The following is a 14105-nucleotide window of genomic DNA, read 5'->3' on the forward strand; positions in this document are numbered from 1 at the left end:
CTTGAGCTTCAAAAGAGAGAAAAGCTCTTCAAGTTTTGGCTTTCATCTTGCTTCAATCAAACCATCCAACCTTCTAAACTTGTTTCTACTCCATAAAACCTCTTCATTTAGTGATAGTGAGTTGTTTGGTGAAGTTGTTTGGAAGCTTAAGGTGACAAGTTGCTCTCCCTCTTGTTTTACTAAGGTGAGTGGTGGATGAACCCCTTTCCTCCCTCTAATGATGTTTAATTTATGTTTAGTAGTGGCATAAGAGGCAATTTTATGGATTAATTCTTGATTTGTGGTTGAAAGGATGAAGTTTTATTATTTTTCGGGATTTTTCTGTTTTAATATAAGCATGATTGTGTGGCTATCTAGGATGATTAGAAATGGTATATAATGACTTAAGGAGGTGGGAAAAGTGAACAATTGCAACCAATTTCTGGTTTGGGAAAAATTTCAGCAAGTTAGGGTTTTTGGGTTGCACAATCTGTCCGAATTTTTAGCACCTAGTTAGAGGCCGAATTGGTCTTGGCTCAAAACATGAAAGTTGTAGGTATTGATGTGTTTGAGGTGCTTGTAAAATTTCAGGTCATTTGGTGTGGTGTAGAGTGAGATATGTCGATTTTACTGTAGCTATTCTGGGTTGATCAGAATGTGCAAACTGTGTTTGTAATCGTCTGTTTTGACTGGAATTGCTTTGGATTTGGATGTTGGTGTCTTCTTATGAAATGTAGCTTGAGGTCTTAGCTACAGCATGCCTTTGGAATCAATGCATTTCGACCTGTATAGACTGAGTTGGACTAATTACAGCATGGTGTGATTTGTAAACCTGCAATTACGGTTCTGGTTTGGTGTTCTGCATTTTTGACCTGTTTGCATTCAAAACTGGGTTGAGTGACCTTCTGTAATGTTGTAGCCCTGTCTTTTAGCTTCGAAACGGTGTATCTTACACCCCCATCCGATAATCGTAGTGCCAATAGTGCCAAAATCACTAAAAGACATCAAATCTGTTTTGGATTTTAGGGCTTGGATTCGGACAAGATAATGGTTTATGACGAATGGATTCTGAGCCGTGGAAGTGAGTGACCTCAAACTACTTCTAAAATTATTTATGAACCATTTCTTACATTATTTACTTTTAAACTGTTTCCAATGTTACTTTTGAAATGTTTTCTTGCATATCATGTGTGCTGGCATTTGAGTGTGCCTTGTTTGCTATATTTCTTGACTTCATGACTTGTATTTTGGTTGATAACGTGTTAAGCGCTTATAATGATTTCCAAAACGAGTTTTCGAGGCGAGTGTGTACTTTATCGCACTCGACCTCGATAAATGTGAAATTTTCGATTGAAATGTTACTTGCGCATGAATGTAAGCCTTTTGGGCTGAACTGGCCATTGCCCCTTGTTACCGGTCGTCTTGAGCCAGAAGCGGACTCGGTCAGGCGATTAGGAAATTGGGTGAACGTTTGGTATACTCGAGTATTACCTATGTAGGTTGGTGGAGCCTGGCCAAAAGCCAGGGACGGGGTGAATGAAATGAAATGAATGACCAAATGAGCGAGGAAATGTCAGGAGAATGAATGTATCCTTTCATGAATGTTACTATCGCTTTCCATTGTAAATGTTTCTTGAATTATTGATAATCCATATTTACTGTTTTGCAAATGATGTAGTTGTTTTCGGATTTATCATTTAATTTATGACATCATTGCTATATGACATCATTGAAATGAACTATTGTGAAACCGATTTGATTAATGATTTTCTGGTTACTCGCTGAGCTTTTAGCTCACCCCAAAAACTATTTTATTCCCCTCCACAGGGCTCGTGGCGAAAGAAGGACTTGTAGTACTTGTGCACGTGTATGGATGGTCTAAACTTTGTACAATTTTGGATTTGGAATTATTTTATATATATTTGGGATTAGTTTCCGCTGCATTTGTGAAATGTAATTATTGGAGACGGATGTGTATTTGTGGACCATTTGATGTATACTTGAGATTTATATTGTAATTCATTTGAGGATTGCAGTGAACGACTGAGTCCCGGCGAGAGCCGGGCGGGCGGCCCGCCGAATCCTGGGGTACGCCCTAGGGAGAGGTGGGGCCGTCACAGTTGGTATCAGAGTCTAGGCTTCAGATCTCTGTAGTGTATCCTAGGTTTGAAGTTTAGGATGCCGGACTGTGGGTTTGGTTTGAATATCAGTGATTCTTGCGGGATGTTTTGACTTAATTAGTACAAGATGGAATGTCGAGAACGACATTCTTTTAAGGAGGGGAGATTGTGACGCCCCGAAAGATTGAGTACGCAGACCCAAATTTTTTTTTTTAAGTTTTTAGGGTTTGTTTTATTGATCGCCCGCCTTTTCGACATTTTCTTTATTAGAAAATTTCTCCAGATAATTTTTATGAGTAAATATAGTTTTTAAATGATTTTTCCAGTATCGGTTAGTTTTTGAGAAATTAAGAGCGTATATGGACGTGGGACCCACTAGTGCGAAAAGTTCAGAAAAATTCGGCCAATAAGGTTAAGTTTCGGATACTGTGTGAAATTTATCGGGTATTAAGAGATAAGTAGAGGATGTTAAGTGATTGATGTGAGAGGAAAAGGAAGGGATAGGAATGCATTAATTGAGGTGACAAGTGTCACCATTTCATTGGGTATGGCTTATGACAACTATTCATGGTTTTTGACTTTTGACCAAATTGGTTAAATATCTAAAAAATTAACCAAAAATCTCTTATTCTTGTCTTCCTCTTGGCCGACTTTCTTGAGCTTCAAAAGAGAGAAAAGCTCTTCAAGTTTTGGCTTTCATCTTGCTTCAATCAAACCATCCAACCTTCTAAACTTGTTTCTACTCCATAAAACCTCTTCATTTAGTGATAGTGAGTTGTTTGGTGAAGTTGTTTGGAAGCTTAAGGTGACAAGTTGCTCTCCCTCTTGTTTTACTAAGGTGAGTGGTGGATGAACCCCTTTCCTCCCTCTAATGATGTTTAATTTATGTTTAGTAGTGGCATAAGAGGCAATTTTATGGATTAATTCTTGATTTGTGGTTGAAAGGATGAAGTTTTATTATTTTTCGGGATTTTTCTGTTTTAATATAAGCATGATTGTGTGGCTATCTCGGATGATTAGAAATGGTATATAATGACTTAAGGAGGTGGGAAAAGTGAACAATTGCAACCAATTTCTGGTTTGGGAAAAATTTCAGCAAGTTAGGGTTTTTGGGTTGCACAATCTGTCCGAATTTTTAGCACCTAGTTAGAGGCCGAATTGGTCTTGGCTCAAAACATGAAAGTTGTAGGTATTGATGTGTTTGAGGTGCTTGTAAAATTTCAGGTCATTTGGTGTGGTGTAGAGTGAGATATGTCGATTTTACTGTAGCTATTCTGGGTTGATCAGAATGTGCAAACTGTGTTTGTAATCGTCTGTTTTGACTGGAATTGCTTTGGATTTGGATGTTGGTGTCTTCTTATGAAATGTAGCTTGAGGTCTTAGCTACAGCATGCCTTTGGAATCAATGCATTTCGACCTGTATAGACTGAGTTGGACTAATTACAGCATGGTGTGATTTGTAAACCTGCAATTACGGTTCTGGTTTGGTGTTCTGCATTTTTGACCTGTTTGCATTCAAAACTGGGTTGAGTGACCTTCTGTAATGTTGTAGCCCTGTCTTTTAGCTTCGAAACGGTGTATCTTACACCCCCATCCGATAATCGTAGTGCCAATAGTGCCAAAATCACTAAAAGACATCAAATCTGTTTTGGATTTTAGGGCTTGGATTCGGACAAGATAATGGTTTATGACGAATGGATTCTGAGCCGTGGAAGTGAGTGACCTCAAACTACTTCTAAAATTATTTATGAACCATTTCTTACATTATTTACTTTTAAACTGTTTCCAAAGTTACTTTTGAAATGTTTTCTTGCATATCATGTGTGCTGGCATTTGAGTGTGCCTTGTTTGCTATATTTCTTGACTTCATGACTTGTATTTTGGTTGATAACGTGTTAAGCGCTTATAATGATTTCCAAAACGAGTTTTTGAGGCGAGTGTGTACTTTATCGCACTCGATCTCGATAAATGTGAAATTTTCGATTGAAATGTTACTTGCGCATGAATGTAAGCCTTTTGGGCTGAACTGGCCATTGCCCCTTGTTACCGGTCGTCTTGAGCCAGAAGCGGACTCGGTCAGGCGATTAGGAACTTGGGTGAACGTTTGGTATACTCGAGTATTACCTATGTAGGTTGGTGGAGCCTGGCCAAAAGCCAGGGACGGGGTGAATGAAATGAAATGAATGACCAAATGAGCGAGGAAATGTCAGGAGAATGAATGTATCCTTTCATGAATGTTACTATCGCTTTCCATTGTAAATGTTTCTTGAATTATTGATAATCCATATTTACTGTTTTGCAAATGATGTAGTTGTTTTCGGATTTATCATTTAATTTATGACATCATTGCTATATGACATCATTGAAATGAACTATTGTGAAACCGATTTGATTAATGATTTTCTGGTTACTCGCTGAGCTTTTAGCTCACCCCAAAAACTATTTTATTCCCCTCCACAGGGCTCGTGGCGAAAGAAGGACTTGTAGTACTTGTGCACGTGTATGGATGGTCTAAACTTTGTACAATTTTGGATTTGGAATTATTTTATGTATATTTGGGATTAGTTTCCGCTGCATTTGTGAAATGTAATTATTGGAGACGGATGTGTATTTGTGGACCATTTGATGTATACTTGAGATTTATATTGTAATTCATTTGAGGATTGCAGTGAACGACTGAGTCCCAGCGAGAGCCGGGCGGGCGGCCCGCCGAATCCTGGGGTACGCCCTAGGGAGAGGTGGGGCCGTCACAGTTGGTATCAGAGTTTAGGCTTCAGATCTCTGTAGTGTATCCTAGGTTTGAAGTTTAGGATGCCGGACTGTGGGTTTGGTTTGAATATCAGTGATTCTTGCGGGATGTTTTGACTTAATTAGTACAAGATGGAATGTCGAGAACGACATTCTTTTAAGGAGGGGAGATTGTGACGCCCCGAAAGATTGAGTACGCGGACCCAAAATTTTTTTTTTAAGTTTCTAGGGTTTGTTTTATTGATCGCCCGCCTTTTCGACATTTTCTTTATTAGAAAATTTCCCCAGATAATTTTTATGAGTAAATATAGTTTTTAAATGATTTTTCCAGTATCGGTTAGTTTTTGAGAAATTAAGAGCGTATATGGACGTGGGACCCAGTAGTGCGAAAAGTTCGGAAAAATTCGGCCAATAAGGTTAAGTTTCGGATACTGTGTGAAATTTATCGGGTATTAAGAGATAAGTAGAGGATGTTAAGTGATTGATGTGAGAGGAAAAGGAAGGGATAGGAATGCATTAATTGAGGTGACAAGTGTCACCATTTCATTGGGTATGGCTTATGACAACTATTCATGGTTTTTGACTTTTGACCAAATTGGTTAAATATCTAAAAAATTAACCAAAAATCTCTTATTCTTGTCTTCCTCTTGGCCGACTTTCTTGAGCTTCAAAAGAGAGAAAAGCTCTTCAAGTTTTGGCTTTCATCTTGCTTCAATCAAACCATCCAACCTTCTAAACTTGTTTCTACTCCATAAAACCTCTTCATTTAGTGATAGTGAGTTGTTTGGTGAAGTTGTTTGGAAGCTTAAGGTGACAAGTTGCTCTCCCTCTTGTTTTACTAAGGTGAGTGGTGGATGAACTCCTTTCCTCCCTCTAATGATGTTTAATTTATGTTTAGTAGTGGCATAAGAGGCAATTTTATGGATTAATTCTTGATTTGTGGTTGAAAGGATGAAGTTTTATTATTTTTTGGGATTTTTCTGTTTTAATATAAGCATGATTGTGTGGCTATCTAGGATGATTAGAAATGGTATATAATGACTTAAGGAGGTGGGAAAAGTGAACAATTGCAACCAATTTCTGGTTTGGGAAAAATTTCAGCAAGTTAGGGTTTTAGGGTTGCACAATCTGTCCGAATTTTTAGAACCTAGTTAGAGGCCGAATTGGCCTTGGCTCAAAACATGAAAGTTGTAGGTATTGATGTGTTTGAGGTGCCTGTATAATTTCAGGTCATTTGGAGTGGTGTAGAGTGAGATATGTCGATTTTACTGTAGCTATTCTGGGTTGATCAGAATGTGCAAACTGTGTTTGTAATCGTCTGTTTTGACTGGAATTGCTTTGGATTTGGATGTTGGTGTCTTCTTATGAAATGTAGCTTGAGGTCTTAGCTACAGCATGCCTTTGGAATCAATGCATTTGGACCTGTATAGACTGAGTTGGACTAATTACAGCATGGTGTGATTTGTAAACCTGCAATTACGGTTCTGGTTTGGTATTCTGCATTTTTGACCTGTTTGCATTCAAAACTGGGTTGAGTGACCTTCTGTAATGTTGTAGCCCTGTCTTTTAGCTTCGAAACGGTGTATCTTACACCCCCATCCGATAATCGTAGTGCCAATGGTGCCAAAATCACTAAAAGACATCAAATCTGTTTTGGGTTTTAGGGCTTGGATTCGAACAAGATAATGGTTTATGACGAATGGGTTCTGAGCCGTGGAGGTGAGTGACCTCAAACTACTTCTAAAGTTATTTATGAACCATTTCTTACATTATTTACTTTTAAACTGTTTCCAAAGTTACTTTTGAAATGTTTTCTTGCATATCATGTGTGCTGGCATTTGAGTGTGCCTTGTTTGCTATATTTCTTGACTTCATGACTTGTATTTTGGTTGATAACGTGTTAAGCGCTTATAATGATTTCCAAAACGAGTTTTCGAGGCGAGTGTGTACTTTATCGCACTCGACCTCGATAAATGTGAAATTTTCGATTAAAATGTTACTTGCGCATGAATGTAAGCCTTTTGGGCTGAACTGGCCATTGCCCCTTGTTACCGGTCGTCTTGAGCCAGAAGCGGACTCGGTCAGGCGATTAGGAACTTGGGTGAACGTTTGGTATACTCGAGTATTACCTATGTAGGTTGGTGGAGCCTGGCCAAAAGCCAGGGACGGGATGAATGAAATGAAATGAATGACCAAATGAGCGAGAAAATGTCAGGAGAATGAATGTATCCTTTCATGAATGTTACTATCGCTTTCCATTGTAAATGTTTCTTGAATTATTGATAATCCATATTTACTGTTTTGCAAATGATGTAGTTGTTTTCGGATTTATCATTTAATTTATGACATCATTGCTATATGACATCATTGAAATGAACTATTGTGAAACCGATTTGATTAATGATTTTCTGGTTACTCGCTGAGCTTTTAGCTCACCCCAAAAACTATTTTATTCCCCTCCACGGGGCTCGTGGCGAAGGAAGGACTTGTAGTACTTGTGCACGTGTATGGATGGCCTAAACTTTGTACAATTTTGGATTTGGAATTATTTTATGTATATTTGGGATTAGTTTCCGCTGCATTTGTGAAATGTAATTATTGGAGACGGATGTGTATTTGTGGACCATTTGATGTATACTTGAGATTTATATTGTAATTCATTTGAGGATTGTAGTGAACGACTGAGTCCCGGCGAGAGCCGGGCGGGCGGCCCGCCGAACCCTGGGGTACGCCCTAGGGAGAGGTGGGGCCGTCACAGTTAGTATAGTTTTTATCCATTCTTGTACGTGTACTAGATTTGGATGAAGAGCTAAAGAACAAAGATGGAGAGTTTGAACTCATGTGACAAAGGTAACCTCTCTCCTATCACTTTCTTCTTGTATTTGATTCTTGTTGGTTATAATACAAGTGTGGTCTTTTCTTTAACTTCACTATGTTGTTCTAATGTTTCATACCTAAGAAGGTTTAATCTCTTCTTTGTTGGATGAAATGAATTTGGTTGTTGTGTTTATTCTTTGGACAAGTATTTAACACTTTTGTTTGTAAATCATAATAAACTTGCCATTAATTGTGATTATGTGAAGGTGTTAAATTATCAACAAGAGTTGGAGTTTAATACTAATGAGCCTAAAAGAGGACCTTTGGTTTTTTAATATGTAATTTTGCAAAAACTAATGAGCATCTAGCTAATTTCATAACCATAAGTGGTTTACATTTATTTTACCTATTTCTATTTAGGTTTTAGAGTAAGTTTTTGATGTATTTCAAGTTAAATGGAAGAATTGAATTCCTTTATAAGTTACTTTTAATAAAGTAGTGTTTTTAATCAAAACATGCAAAAGTGCGAATTAATATGCATATTAGTATTGTTTTTGTAGGTTTTGCTATCTTATGAATTAATTCAAATCAAGAGAAGTTTGACAGCTTTGAGACACCTTGGTATTTTGGTTATATCTTGAGATAAAAGTATCAGATTGAGATGATTCTTGAGCTAATTTGAAGCTAACACATAGATCTACAATTCTATTGAAGACATTGTAACCCAATTCATTGGTTTTCCTGATAAAAAATCTGAAATATAGTCAGGCAAAATTTCTATCAAAAACTGAAACAGAGCATCAACCTGTTAGGGGTATTTTGGTCATTGGTCAGCCTACAGAGATCCAAATAAGATGATTATTGTAATGCTAATTTTGGTCATTTGTCAGCCTACAGGTGTGTGGAATGCTAATTCAAAGAGCTACAACTTTCTTGTTTTGTGCAAGAGGTAATTTGGCTTCCATCAGCAGGAAAAATGTTGTTGAATTTGGTCCTAAAATAGAGCAAAGTTGAGATTTGAGCAAAAAATGCAAAACTTAAGAACATGAAGAATGGCAAGGCGATCCAGGGGGTATAACTCGCGGATCCACCTTGTGGATCTCTAACAAGCTTCTGCAACTTGCACTCATTTCACACTACCTTGTGAACCAATTTTTCTGATAAAATCTGGCTGGAATCAGTTAAACTTGAGTTGGAAAAGTGAAGAACAATTTTCTGACCATATTATGAGCACATTTTTAGAAACATTATCCAAAAACATCTATGAATACCCTTGTATCTCATTCATTTGATCATCTTTTAGCACCTTATAGTGTGAAGTAGGGTTGACAATTTTCGACACGACCTAAAAACACGACACGAATCTAACACGAAATTAATGGTTTTGGATTGAGCTTTCGAGTGTTTGGATCAGAATCAGGTCAAACCCGATGAACCCGAAAAGAAAACATGTCGATTTCGGGTCAACCTATGGCAACCTATGGGTAACCTGATATGACCTGATATTGTGACACATCCACTTCTCCCAAGGGCGAACCCAAGGGTATCCGCGGGACGCCTGCCCAACTCTCGCCAGAACTCGAGACAAAACCAATTCAAACCTAGTCTAATACTAACAATGAAGTCGGAATAAAGGTACGAAATCATTTCCATACATAAATACCCAGTCTTACATCACAATTTCAAATTTACAATCACTTTCCCCAAAATATACAACCTCCAAAATGTCTAGTCGATTACAATCACAACACTAATACAAAAGTGCCTCAAGTCGGCATTTGCTTAACTCCCTCCAGTCGGGTTCCTGTTAAGGAAAACAAACTAATGGGATGGACCAATACTCAGTGAGGCCAAGAAACACACATGCAAACATGTAATCCAAGTTGCCACAAATTACATAATAAGTAAAGTTATAAGTTCGAATAATTCACATTTCGAATAGAAAAAAAAATAAACAGAAACAATTCAAGGATACTGTAGCCTCAGGAGCTAAATTCCACGTAGTCGAGTCGAAATCTTGATCACATCTCATGTTGACACTCCGTCAACCACATAAGTATCAAATCCGTAGATACACCACTTTACTTCGAATCCCGTCACTGTTACACCTCCTTATCGGGTTCGCTCATCAAAATTTTTGATAATACTCGAGTATATCATGGCAATACTGCGCGAGTAATGCCGAGTAAGATCTTTCCAATAGATCATGATTTACGAATATCTCATGGTTTGCTAAGCTTATCGACCAAGCCCATGCTGGCTCGATTCGCAAAGTTAGCCAACGAGTTTGGGCGTCCCCCGAATACAAATACAAATACGAATATAAATCGATGAGCAACGCTCAAATCGTCGATTCCAAATAGGAATCACAAATAGGAATCACATATACGAATCACAAATACAAATCACATCCACATTACTAAGTAAAAGTCGAATATGAATTCACATAGCCAAATACAAATATAATTTCATTTGAAAGAGAACGAGTGCGGTAAAGTACACATTCGTCTCTCAAAGTTCAAATTTGCATAATGGATAAGAAACAGTTAATCACTTAGCAACAAATTCATGCACTTGACACTCACCAATCGAAACAAGGGAGTAAGTACATAAACGAGCCTTTAGGTGTTCCCCTCAAGATTCTCTTGAAGGTCTCCTTGAGCACCTGAGCAAATAGTAATTGTCTATTACACACTATCGCTTAAAATCCCTAATTATCGAGGAAGATTGCACACTTGTAGAATTTAAGAAAATTTCACGAAAATGAACCTTAATTACTCGTAAATCGAGACTCAAAAACGGGGTTTTAAAACACAAGCGAAATCTTATTTTCATTTTTGAAATCAAGTATAAAACGGTTTAATAATATCGAAGGAAAATAGAGAGTTCGCAACCCTCAATTTCCTTTAAGTTCGAAAATTTCAGATTTGTCACCCATACTTTGAAAAATCGTATCTCATTCTCTACAAGTCCAAAATTGGAAAATTTGGTGCCATTGGAAACTGACAAAGTTTGAAAATTCGGCAAAATTTATACAATTCAAGCTAGCCTCTGAAATTTGGAACTCTATTATAGTTGTAATCCAGGTTCAAAACAAAACAAGCAGAATGAGAATTGAAGTTTCGAGCACCAAGATATGGTAGCTCAAAGTTACTCAAAATTTCTTGTTAAACAAGGGTTTTCCAAAATCAAGTCACGAACTTTGGAAGTTTAGTTGAGCAATGAAACGGCTTCAGAATAACACCAAAATTAGCAGTATAATACTACCATATAAGGGTTGTTCCTCTACCAAATTTCATGGAGAAATAAGCATAGAAAGTGGGTTAACAAAACCGTTGAAATCACAAGAAATTCTAAGGCTAAGCTGCCTTCGAACTTCCGTTTTGCCGTTTCCAAATATTTGGTCAAGAAACATCTCAAACATGGTTCATTCCAGTAGGAAATGTCCAAAATATGTTCAAGGTACATTCGATAGATGATTTACAATAAGAAACTGATGAGCAACCCTAGGGGAAGACCCTCGTAGACCCTCCCAACCTTGTAATTATCAGAGTTGGATCTTTTCTCCCAATGAAAATTGAATTCAATTGTTCTCATGAACTCAAGACCTCTGACACACAAAGGTATTCAGCAACCTTAAGCAAATAAAGATGGATGAAGAGACACCACGATTAGGGAACAAACTAATCGATAAAGTCTGATTTGAATCCTAAACTATGAACTCAAGAATTCAAGAGTAAGTTCGATTAAGAATTTGAAGAAAAATTCCTCACGATTTCTGGTTGTAATTTTCTGTCCTTTCACTCATACAATAGGTGCCTTTTATAGGCTAAAACTAGGGTAAATCCGGCACATATAAACCTGGAATGGGCATTCGGTCCGCATAAAGAGCCAGTTCTTTAAGGCTTCCCGATAAGGTCTAATAAGTAATAAAATACTCAATGACTAACAACTACTAAACTAGGCAGTCTTAAAACAACTACCAACTAAGCTAACAAGTATGAGATCATTCTTTCACTTCAAACGTACAAGTGAACAAGGTAATTTCATGGTCCATCAAATCTTCAAACTCAACTTGCTCCTTGCTTGTATGGTGAATGATCAAGGCTCGTAAATCTTCCTTCACCTTCTTGGATCTTGATCTTGTCATCGGACCACCAATATTGATCAAAGGGTCCTTGACCCAAGGTTGAAGTTGTTGCACACCCGTATCTGCATCATTCCCTCTCTCCTCAAAAGGATTCGTTCTCGAATCTTCAAAGTTTGTATCAAAGTCAAAAGGGGATAGGTCAGACACATTAAAAGATGCACTTATGTCATACTCATTTGGAAGTTCCAATTTGTAGGTATTGTCATTTATCCTCTTCAGGACACGAAACGGTCCATCCCCTCTTGGATGTAACTTGGTCCGTCGAGATGCTGGAAACCTTTCCTTTCTCATGTGCATCCAAACCCAATCACCAGGTTCGAATACAACATGCTTTCTACCCTTATTCGCATGTTGTGCATATTGCGCACTTTTCTTCTCAATTTGAGCTCGAACTCTCTCATGCAATGTCCGAACAGCCTCTGCCTTTTTGACACCATTTGCGTTTAAACACTCATCATCAGGAATACGTGATAAATCTAGAGGGGTTAGCGGCTGAAACCCATAAACAATTTCAAAAGCAGAATGATTAGTAGTAGAATAAGTAGTTCGGTTATATGCAAACTCGGTAATAGGCAAACATTCTTCTCACTTTTTCAAGTTCTTTTGAACAATGGCTCGAAGTAAAGCACCAAGGGTTCGATTGGTTACCTCAGACTGACCATCCGTTTGAAGATGACTAGAAGTAGAAAACAGCAACTTAGTTCCTAACTTTCCCTAAAGTGATTTCCAGAAATAGTTTAAGTTCACTTCCCTATCACTTACAATAGTACGCAGTACCTCATGCAATCTAACCACGTCCTTGAAGAATAAATCAGCAACATGGCGTGCATTATTTATTTTCCTACAAGGGAGAAAATGAGCCATTTTAGAAAATCTATCCACTACAACAAAGATACTATCCATACCTCTAGAAGATCTTGGTAAACCAAGCATAAAATCTATGGATAAGTTTGTCCAAGGAGCATGAGGTATGGGTAGAGGAGTGTACAATCCATAAGGATTACTCCTTGCTTTTACTTGCTTACACTTTAAACACTTATTACAAATGTTAGCAACGTCACGCCTCATTTTAGGCCAATAGAAGTGTTCATGCAAAATGCCAAGAGTTTTATCAATGCCGAAATGTTCCATCAACCCTCCGCCATGGGCTTCTCTAACAAGTAATTCCCTAAGTGAACAGTTGGGAATACATGGGCGATTTTCTTTGAACAAGAAACCTTCATGCCTATAGAACTTTTGAAATGCAACATGTTCACAAGCTTGAAACACATTAGAAAAATCATCATCATGTGCATACAAGTTTTTAATGTGCTCAAAACCAAGTAACTTAGTGCTCATGTTAGTAATCAAAATATATCTCCTAGACAATGCATCCGCAACGACATTATCTTTCCCCTTCTTATACTTAATGATCTATGGAAAGGAATCAATAAATGCAATCCATTTCGCATGTCTTTTATGCAACTTACTCTGACCCTTAAGGAATTTAATTGATTCATGATCAATATGTATCAAAAATTCCTTAGGCATAAGATAATGCTGCCACACTTCAAGAGCACGCACAACAGCGTACAATTCTTTATCATAAGTAGGGTAATTAAGAGCTCCCCTACTCAATTTCTCACTGAAATATGCCAAGGGTCTATTATTTTGATGTAAAACAGCCCCTATGCCGATTCCACTAGTATCACATTCAACTTCAGACATCAAATCAAAATTAGGCAAAGCAAGAATAGGTGCTGAAGTTAACAAATGCTTGAGCTTATGAAATGACTCTTCTTGCTCTTTTCCCCATTGAAATCCCATATTTTTTTCAATTATCTCATTCAAGGGTGCTGCAATAGTACTAAAGTCTTTAACAAATCTCTTATAGAAACTTGCAAGACCATGAAAAGACCTTACCTGAGACATATTGGTTGGAGTCGGCCACTCCAAAATGGCCTTTACTTTGGCGGGATCAACACTTATGTCATTTGCACCAACAATATATCCAAAAAAATTAACTTCAGGAGTACAAAAGACACAGTTTTCCATGTTGGCAAATAGCCTATTTTCACGCAAGGCACTTAAAACAAGTCGCAAATATTCAACATGCTCATCTAAAGACTTGCTAAAGATCAATATATCATCAAAATAAATGACAACAAACTTCCCAACAAAATGTCTTAAAACATGGTTCATTAATCTCATGAAAGTACTTGGAGCGTTTGTTAAACCAAAAGGCATTACAAGTCACTCATAAAGACCATACTTTGTTTTAAAAGCAGTTTTCCATTCGTCTCCTTCCTTTA

The sequence above is a fragment of the Coffea arabica genome, chromosome 6c (assembly GCF_036785885.1).
Source record: "Coffea arabica cultivar ET-39 chromosome 6c, Coffea Arabica ET-39 HiFi, whole genome shotgun sequence".
Classification (NCBI taxonomy): Eukaryota; Viridiplantae; Streptophyta; class Magnoliopsida; order Gentianales; family Rubiaceae; genus Coffea; species Coffea arabica.